We start from the raw sequence: 10,874 nt of genomic DNA, 5'->3' as shown, positions 1-10,874 counted from the left end.
GAGAAGTTAGGGACTTTGTACCAATCTAAGTCTCTGGTGAATAATCTGTTCCTACAGAAAAATCTGTATAACCTGAGGATGAAAGATGGAGACTCGGTGACAGATCATATCAACGCATTTAATATTGTGGTAAGCCAGTTATTATTTGTTGATATTAAAATTTCATATGAAGATAAGTGCATCTGTTTGTCGTTTTCTCTACCAGATTCATGGGATAGTCTCGTTTTTGCAATAGGTAGCAGTGCAACTGCCTTGCAGTTTGATGAAATAGTCTCATCCTTGCTAGTGAAGGAGATGAGAGAAAAATATGGAGAGCCAGAATGGTGATGCCTTCTCTATACGATGACAGTCCCAGAACAGAAACAAAAATAAGTCCTCGAGTGCGAGATATAAATCTAGAGGGAGATCTAAATCTCCAGTAAAACCTGTAAAGGTGTGTTGGAAATGCATAAAGGAAGGGCACTAAAAAGGGACTGTAAATATAAAGCTCTCAAGAAAGGAAAGGGATTTGATTATGATCCTTCTGCAGAGATAAAAACCAGCTCAGATGAAGGTGGGGATGTGTACTTGGCTTATTCTTCAAGCACATATGTAGATCATGAGGCATGGTTGATTGACTCAGGTGCATCCTTTCACTTCACTTCCCATAGGGAGTGGTTCTGCGAGTATGAGAAATATGATGGTGGTGATGTCTTCTTAGGGGATGATAGGAATGCTAGAATCAGTGGTCACAGAAAAATCAAGTTGAAGTTGCAAGGTGGAAGGATTAGAACACTTTCGAGTGTTCTGCATATTCCTGCATTAGCCAGAAATCTAATCTTAGTAAGCAAGATGGATGATGCGGGTGTAAAAGTAGTGTTTGAGAAAGATACCTGCAAGATGGTTCTGGGAGCACTGGTATTGATGCAAGGAGTTCAGATTGGAACTTTGTACAAGCTGCAAGGTAGCACTTTTATTGATGGGTGCAACAATTCTGTGGTTCCTGAAAGTGGAACAGAAAATCTAGTGTTCTCTGGAGAAAATACCATACTATGGCATCAATGGCTTAGACATATTAGAGAGAAGGGCCTTTGAATAATTCATGGTAAAGGCATGGTAGAAGGTATGTCTAATAGCTCTATGTATTTTGATTTCTGTGAAAATTGTGTATATGGGAAGTAGAATCGGGTGAGTTTCCCCTCTGGTGGTAGGAGGGTGAAACAGATATTAGAGCTTCTGCACAGTGATGTGTTTGGACCTGTGTCGGTTCCATCACTGGGTAAGTTTGTGTAGTATGTATCTTATATAGATGACTTATCAAGGAATACATGGATATATTTCCTCAAGAATAAATTTGAAGTCTTTGACAGATTTAAATAATTTAAGGCTCTCGTGGAAAACCAACCAGAGAAGAAGATAAAGGTGCTGAGGACAGATAACGGTGGAGAGTTTTTCAAGAAGGAATTTGAAGATTTCTATAAGAAGTGTGGTATAGCATGACATAAGAATACTCCATCCACACTTGAGAAAAATGTAGTTGCAGAAAGAATGAACAAGACATTGATGGAAATGGCAAGAATCATGCTCAACAAAAAATCTGGGCAGAGGCAGTGGCGATTGCATGTTACCTGGTCAGCATATGACCTTCATTAGTGTTGGAGGATAAGACTACACAAGAGGTATGGATTGGTAAGAAACCTTCTCTTTCACATATGAGGGTATTTTGATGTGATGCATATGTACATATTCCAAAGGAGAAAAGAACAAAGTTGGATAGTAAATATGAAAAGTGCATATTTATTAGGTGTAAGGATGGTTTAAAAGGTTATAAGATTTGGAACCCAGTAACAAGGAAGGTTTTGTATAGTCGAGATGTGGTGTTTAGATAGGTGAAAGATGTTATTAAACATGAATTCCTACCAAAGGAACTTGAGAAGATCAAGTTTGAGCTAAAGGAGGAAGAATTAGACTCTACAACAGAAGAGGAATCAAAATATGGAGAGCCACAAACTCTGGTTGTGAGAAGATTGATTCGAGAAAGAAGGCAGCTAGAAAGGTATAGTCCATCTTCTTTTTGTTCAATTTTTTCTTTATCTATTACTAATGCTGATCCCAGAACTATGAAGGAAGCAGTAGATTCAGAGGATGGAAAACCCTGGAAAGAGGCCATGTTTGATGAAATGGAATCTTTGCACAAAAATGAGGCTTGGGATCTAGTGGAGTTGTTGGCTGGAAGGAAACCCATTGGTAGCAAATGTGTGTTCAAGAAGAAGATGAATGTAGAAGGAAAGGTGGATAAATAAAAAGCTCGGTTGGTAGCAAAAGGTTATTCCCAGGTGCTGGGAATTGATTTTGGTGATATTTTTTCTCTTGATGCCAAGATAGCTTCTATTAGATTACTTTTATATGTTGTTGCTACTTTTGATTTTGACGTAGAATAGATGGATGTGAAGACAACATTTCTTCACGGGGATCTGGAAGAAGAGATCTACATGAAGCAACTTGAAGGCTTTGTGGTGAAGGGTAAGAAAGAATTGGTATGCAAGTTAAAAAGTCTCTATATGGGTTAAAACAGTCACCAAGGATGTGGTATGAGAAATTTGATACATTTATACGGGGACTTGGCTTCACCAAAAGCAAAGAGATCATTGTTTGTATTTTAAAATAATTGGTGACCGTGTTATTTATCTGGTCTTGTATGTGGATGATATGTTGCTGGTTGGAAATGACAAAGAAATTATCCAAGATTTGAAGACCCAATTGTCCTCCAAATTCGACATGAAAGATCTTGGTGCTGAAAACTATATTTTGGGCATGGAAATTAAGTGAGATGGGGCAAAGAGGAAGTTCTGGTGAAACCAAAGGAAGTATTTCGAGACAATACTACAAAGGTTTAATATGAAAGATAATAAACTAGTGAAGGATCGTATTCCTGTAGGCGTAAAGTTATCTGTTGAACAGTGTACCAAGACACAAGAAGAGGAAGAGGACATGTCCTGTGTTCCATATGAAAGTGCAGTCAATAGACTGATGTATGCGACGGTCTATACTAGACTAGACATTGCACATGTAGTGGGAGTATTGAGAAGGTTTATGTCAAAACTAGGGAAGGATCATTAGACAATAGTGAAGCATTTTTTTAGGTATTTGCGTGGCACTAGTGATTATGGTTTGTGCTACCAAGGAATACCAGGATTGGCCAGAGTTTTGGACATCCATGGCTTTGTTGATGCAGACTGGGCTGGAGATCTAGATTAGAGAATATCTACAAGTGGGTATGTGTTTAACCTATTTGGAGGTGTAGCTAAATGGATGAGTAAGAGACAATCTGTAGTGGCACTATCAACTACAAAGTTAGAATACATGGTAGCCACTCATGCAAACAAGGAAGCAGTTTGGTTGTAGATATTGTGTTCAATTATAGGGTTAGTACAATGAGCTATAAGGATAGACCGTGACAGCCAAAGTGCAATTTTCTTGGCAAACAACCCTTCTTATCATTCAAAGACAAAGCACATTTACAGTAAGTATCACTTTATGAGGGATACGGTGGACACTTTGAAGAACACTACAGATGCATTGACAAAATATGTGAGCTATGAGAAGTTCTCTTAGTGTAGAGAAACAATGGGCGTTACAGAGTTGGTCAATGACTAAGCTCTCCCGTGGCCCACTATGGAAAGAAAACAAAAAGTGTGAGAATGTTACGTTGTGTTATATTCTTTCCACGACTAGTCCCAGTAATTAAACTGGGGGGTTAGTGTTAGAAAATTATATATTATCGAGCAATGGAACACATAAAATATAATTCATAAATATAAACATAGAAAAATGCATAAAACAAGAGAGACAGAGATATATGTGGTTCACCCAATTTGGGCTACGTCCACGGAGAAACAACGAGTCCTTCCTTTTATATTATCCAACAAAGTGAAGAGATACAACCTACAACAGATCCGATGTAATTCCCTCTTATCTCTCACACAATCTCCTCTCTCTTTCTCGCCCAGAACACACATCTACATATACGCAATACAATTCCCTCATACATAGAGAGGCGTTTCTTTCTAGGGAAAAAAACCCTGAATTAAACATAATTTCTACCATCAGATTTCCGCCTAATGAACAGCCCAGATTGACTACGAAATTACAACATTTTACAAGGAAATTTTATATCTATTTTTAGCTTCGGGGGCGCTGCGCCCGATCCCCCACTAGGGGGGCTCCAAATAATCATTATCGCGCCTGCCTTGGTCGCACACATTTAAAGGTGGCATTGCCACCACATTATGAACTGGGGTCCAATGCGGCGATACCTTTGAATAAAGAAGATAATCAGGCTCCACACCCAACAATCTCCCAGTTGGAGACTAATTATAGAAACTCCATCACTGCTTCATTTGCTGGAAAATGACTCCACTTTGGACCTGGTTGTTTCTCATCTTCATCATCATACTTGAAGACTAATTGAAACTAAGGAGAATGTCTGTTTCTCCCTAGTTACAACTTTTGTTAACATATATATAGGATTTTGGCTAGTGTGTATCTTTTCCAACTTCAACTGTCCATCTTCCAACACTGATCGTATAAAATGGTACTTGAGTTGTATATGTTTAGCCTTGGAATGAAATGCAGAGTTATTTGCAATATGTATGGCACTCTGGTTGTCACTGTATAACCTACCCAACTCCTTCTTCTTACACAATTCGTATAGAAACTTGTGTAACCAAATCATTTCTTTACTAGCCTTTGTAGTAGCAACATACTCTACTTCCGTCATTGAGAGTGAAACAACAGTTTGCAGTTTTGAAATCCAACTGACAGTTGTTACACCTATAGTAAACACATACCCTGTGGTGCTCCTACTGTTATCTCTATCACCCGCCATATCTGCATCAACATATCCCTGTAGAGAAATGTTTGAACCACCAAAGCATATTGCTTGATTTGTGGTACCTTTCAAATACCTGACAATCCACTTCACCTCCATCCAATGTTATTTTCCTGGATTGTTCATGTACCTGCTTACAACTCCCATTGCATGTGCAATATCAGGCCTTGTGCATACCATTGCATACATTAAGCTTCCAACTACTGATGCATGTTTAACTTTAGACATATAAGGCATTTCTTCCTGAGCCTTGGGACACACATCCTTACTTAGTTTGAAATGGCTAGCCAAAGGTATACTAACTAGTTTTACATTCTACATATTAAATCTTTTAAATAGCTTTTGTATGTACTCACTCTGAGACAATGTTAATTTGCGATTCTTCCTGTCTCTTGTTATTCTCATACCAAGGATTTGTTTTGTAGCACCCAAATCCTTCATTGAAAATGAGTTTGCTAATTTTCTTTTGAGCACATTTATCTCATGCATGTTAGAACTTGCAACAAGCATGTCATCTACATACAATAAAAATATAATATAGCTTCCATCATTTTTCCTTTTGAGATAAACACAATGATCAGAGTGACATCCAGTATAACCTTGTTCAAACATAAAACTGTCAAATTTTAAATACCATTTCCTTGGAGCTTGTTTTAAGCCATACAATCTCTTCTTTAACCTGCACGCTAGTATCTCCTTCCTTTTTACCTCATATCCTTGTGACTGCTGCATATACCTCTTCCTCCAAATCCCCATGGAGAAAGGATGTCTTTACATCTAACTACTCAAGATGCAAATCTTAAACTGCTACTAGACTTAAAATAGTTCTGATCGAAGTCATTTTAACAACATGAGAACATATCTCATCAAAGTCTATACCCTTTTTCTGTGCAAACCCCTTCACCACAGGTATAGCTTTATACCTTTTTCTACCTTGATCTTCTTCCTTCAACCTATAAACCCATTTATTTTGTAATGTTGTTTTACTCGTAGGCAACCTGCATAAGTCCCAATTCGGGTTATGTAATAAGGAATCCATCTCTTCTTTCATGGCTTGCTCCCACTTCTTCCTAGTTTCTTCCTGAATTTCTTTTTCATAACATTCTAGTTCACCATAATCAGTCAACAATACATAATATAATGAAGGAGAGTATCATCTAAGGGGTCTACTTATCCTGGTAGATCTTGTAATACCACTTTCAGGTGTTTGAGGTGCTTGTTGTTGTTGTTCTGGTTGTTGATCATTACAATTTTCAAGAACCTTCACTTTTACTATGATCTCATCAAGCACTGTGTATTCCTTGTTTTATTTTTTCCATTTCTTTTCCTGCATCTGATCCTTATACAAAACCTTTTCATTGAATATGACATCTCTTCTCCTAATGATTTTATGTTTTTCATAATCATAAAAGTGATAACCAAAATCATTAACACCATATCCAATAAAGGTACATTTCTTTGATTTTGCTTTAAACTTTGTTCTATTTTCTTTATTAATGTGGACAAAGGATTCACAACAAAAAGTATTTAAAAATGAGTAGTTTACCCTTTTATCTGTCCATACCTCCTTTAGAATACCACCATCCAAGGAACTTGAAGGCCTTATATTTATTAGATAAACAACAATATATATAGTATTTTCCCAAAATTGTAAAGGCAATCATGCATGCAATCTCATACACCTTGCATGCTCTATGATTGTCCAGTTCATCCTTTCTGACACACCATTTTCTTGTAGTGTCCCTGTAACTATTTTCTCTCTGCGAATTCCATGCTCTGAATAGTATCTATCAAACTCTTTGCTGCAATATTCACTTCCATTATCTGATCTGAGACACTTCAACCTTTCACCTGTCTCATTTTCAACCAAAGCTTTCCATTTCTTGAAAGTATCAAATACATCAGATTTATTTCGAATACAATAAATCCAGGTTTTTTTGGTTGCATCTTCAATAAAAGTAACATAATAACGAGAGCCACCAAGAGATGATACTTGAGCAGGTCCCCATATATCTGTATGTACAAGCTCTAATTTTTCACTCATCTTTTCTTTCCCAACTCTGAGGAATCTGACTCTTCTGTTTTCCATAAACACAATTCTCACATAATTCCAAATCAACACGCTTGAAACCTGGCAACAAATTTCTTGAGTGAAGAATCTGGATCCCCTTCTCACTCATGCGCCCGAGCCTATGATGCCACAATGTCGTATCCACTCCCGTAGAGGTTATATCATTAACAAAATTAGAAATACCATTGCATAAATACAATGTACCAGCCTTTTCTCCTTTTTATGTTACAAGGGTTCCTTTAGTGACTGTTTGGACCCAACTTACCAAGGCAAGTTAAGCTCTTAATTCTTTTATCAACCCAGGAAAGTACACTTTGAGGTGCTTACCTAAAATATATAGATCTAGAAGCATCTAAGATTCTAATGGCTACCTAGTGGACTAAATTAACAATGCTTTCTACAAAAGATCCTTAATTATCCTTTTTAATCACTCAAACATCAATCTAAATGAAACAAATCTTATGAAATTCTAGTTGCAAGAATAACAAAAGCAGAGTGTTGATGATTGATTGTAATCCTACATTCCCTTACAAGAATATTGCTTCAAAGAATTTTTACAATCACAACAATCCAAAGTATTTTCAAATCACATAGTGAATAAAATGAGCAGTGTTATAAACCAATATCAGTTAGATCTCTTATAAGAATCATTTACCAAACTGAAAATTGAATTTTAAAATTCCAATCTTAAATCACTTTGGAAATAAAACTAGAACTATCCTTCAAAACTAAAGCTAGCAAACAAATCTGGAAATTGTATGATAGCAGCATATAAATATCAACTTCAAGATCAAGATTAGTTGAGTCCTCTTACAAGGCTCTCTCTTCACAACAAGTTCAAGCTCTCTTAACTGATAACTCTTCTAACATAACTTTTAACTCTGAACATGAAATTACTAATTTCTAAATTCGAATTTGCAGCTAGTAAGAAAAACAGAGCAAAGATAAAGTGTACCAGCAAAGTGGTGAGGGCCCTTCAGCACTCCACAAGCACACTATGAAATGATTCAGAAGAGTGTAGCTACTAAATCTTGAGACATAAAATTGTTGAAGAAGTTTTTATTAAGTCTGGAATCAAAGATACACAAGTTTTCTTCTCATATGTTCATAAAAACCATTCTAAAACATAGTTTTCCCATGGGTTATTTATCGTGAATTCTATAACAAAAGAAACTATTGTTTCTCCATATAATACTAACAATATTCTATTGATTACATCCCAAGGAGTTCTAATTTATGTATGTTCCTCCATTTATGCAAAAAATCTAAAACTGGAAAATATCTTGTGCACAAAAATCAAGAAAAAGTGATGAAGTGGATGGGTTTGACCAGCTTTGACTAAAGACTTGGCCAAAACTAAAAGTGAATAGTTGTTTCACCATCCTTGTACATTGTACTTTATGCCCATAATCCTCGAATTTTCACACCTATGCTGCAACATGTCAAACAATGAAGCAATAATAGGTTGTTAGAACTTCCTGTGATTTTTCTGACAAGTGTCATTTAAATATAAAAATTTCAAATATTAATCCCAAGCTCAAAATAATGAAAATGACAACATATGACTTAGTTTCTAAGGATTATTTTTGAATAATAAAGTTTAAATGGCCAAGAATGATAGTTAAAAGATGAATTTGGAGTGGAATGGACAGTCAAATTTAGATACCAACATCCTCCCGAACCTAAGAATTTGCATGTCCTCATGCAACCAAGTCCTAACCTGTCAGGTGTTGTCTTTTGTTGTTGCCTCTGCCTCTGCTGCTTCAAGTAGAGCATTTATCTTCATTTGTGCTTCATGTTCTGTTTTTTGGATTTAATACTTGGTCTTAATTTCTTTCTTATGTTTGTAAAGTTTGTAGGCCTTTCTACAAATTTGTATTATACAGGTTGAGAGTTTCTTAACTTTCTTCTTCAGTTTTTCATTCTCTGCTTGAAGCTTTTTTCTTTGTATTTTAAGTGTCTCATTTTCTGCTTTTATTACTCTTTCTAACACTTCTGATTCCTTAATCTCTCGTTGTAACTTCTCAACCTTTTTCTCCAATCTTCTTTTCCTTTTACCCGAAACCTGTTGTTTCTGTTGCTCCTTTTCTATCTTTATCTTCCAGTCCCTATACATAGTCATATTGTGCTTGTTGTAGGACATCATCTTCCTCCAAAACTTTCCTTTGCTGGCCAAATTTTCTTTTCCTGGATTTTCTTGTGTAAGTAGTAATTTTTTTTTTTCTTGGTTGGCTCTTTCATCATCTTCCCTCACCATCCTTCTTGTCCTGAAACTGCTGGTGGATGGAATAGAATTTCTTTGTCTAAATTATGAAAAACATTTCCCCTATGGCATCTACATCAATCACTAGTTCTACATGTTGTTGCTCCTATAAATTTTGTTGTTCCTCTTGTGGCTCTTTCTGTTCCTCATCAGTGACAAATTCATTATTTATCAAGAATCTTTCCCATGTTATACCTATCTTTTGTAATTCAACTTCAATCAGAATTTTTATCAAGCCAAAATGGTGTAAAATTGTATCCTTATTCTTCCTTTGCTTCTGCATAGTCTTAGACATTTTTGTCAGGCTTTGTAAAAGAAAATAGGGCAGACTTATAGTACAATCTCCTCTCAAATGCATCAAAAAATTAATATGATATAGGAATACAACACATAATCTACCTTCACAAGTTATAAATTTTTGAATTATATAAAGCATCTCATCCCATGGATGGATTAACCAGCTTCTAAGGATCCTTGATTTCCAATCAACTGCTAATAATCTTGACCTGGATATAAAATGTGCCCATGTTTTCTCTTTAAATTGTTTGGTTTTAAAGTATTTTTCTCCTTCTGAGCTTATACCAATTTCTTGAGCAATGGTGTCCTCCGAGACCCTAAATGACAGGTTGCTTACAACTACCCTCTCCCCATTAAATGAAGAAGCAAATTCTTTTGTTGTTTGCTTGTTATGCCCACTGTGTTTTTCTAAAAATGACAGCCAACATTTTGCCCTAAGTATATCTACACAGTCTTTATGATATCTGGAAGGGTCAAACTGTAATGGTTCTACCCGATTTCTCAGAAGAGGAAAGGAAAGACTATGTCTTGTTATCTTGTATTTGAGAGGAATTTACAGTTTGTAAAGAATTCTACCATAGTCTATAAAAAAATTACTGCAGTCCTTCTTGCTGTAAAACAAAAATCCTTTTTTTTACGAGAGTTTATGGTAAGTCAACTACCTAGGCCTGATTTTTATGCGTAACTCTTGGAGGATGCTGCCAATAAAGCCGAAATCTCCCTCAATTTGATTATGGTGGGTGTCGTGCCCTCTTACTCGTATGTTGACAATGTTATTGTCAACATACTCATAAAATGATATTTTCTTATAAAATCAACTTATAACCTTCAGGACAAGCGTTTTCTATAGGGAATGTGTTTTCTTTCTTCATTCATGACCTGTTTATGCACTAAACCCTCAATTTCTCCATGCAGCCTTTCTCAAGGGTTTGTAATTATGTCTTCGGAATCATGGCAGTGGTGAAATGAATTACACACAGGTGTTTATGATGTTTCCAAAGTCCTGGCAGCGTAAATTGTTATGATGGCTATGGAGTCCTGACAACGTAAATGGCTATGATAGTTGTGGAGTCTAGGCAGCGTAAATAGCTATGATGGCTCACACTCAAATGTGAATGATAGTCTTCAGTGTCCTGATATGCAGCCCATTATATAGCTTTCAGGTTATAAGAGTATTAGTTATGATGACTTGCTGATTGGACCATTAAACGTATCTTATGATCACTTACCCTTAATCGTTCTTTGCCTTAAAAACGAATTTTTTAGGTTGAAAACCATACAAATTCTGTAAATTCTTCATGATCTGCGCTGTGGCTTATAAATCCTTTGTTTTATGACTTGATCCCTTTGAAAATTCAATCCTTAAGTATGCA

The sequence above is a fragment of the Pinus tabuliformis genome, chromosome 9 (genome assembly GCF_031772625.1).
Source record: "Pinus tabuliformis cultivar Carrire ecotype Pingquan chromosome 9, CPIR1, whole genome shotgun sequence".
Taxonomy (NCBI): domain Eukaryota; kingdom Viridiplantae; phylum Streptophyta; class Pinopsida; order Pinales; family Pinaceae; genus Pinus; species Pinus tabuliformis.
This window is presented reverse-complemented; position numbering follows the sequence as displayed.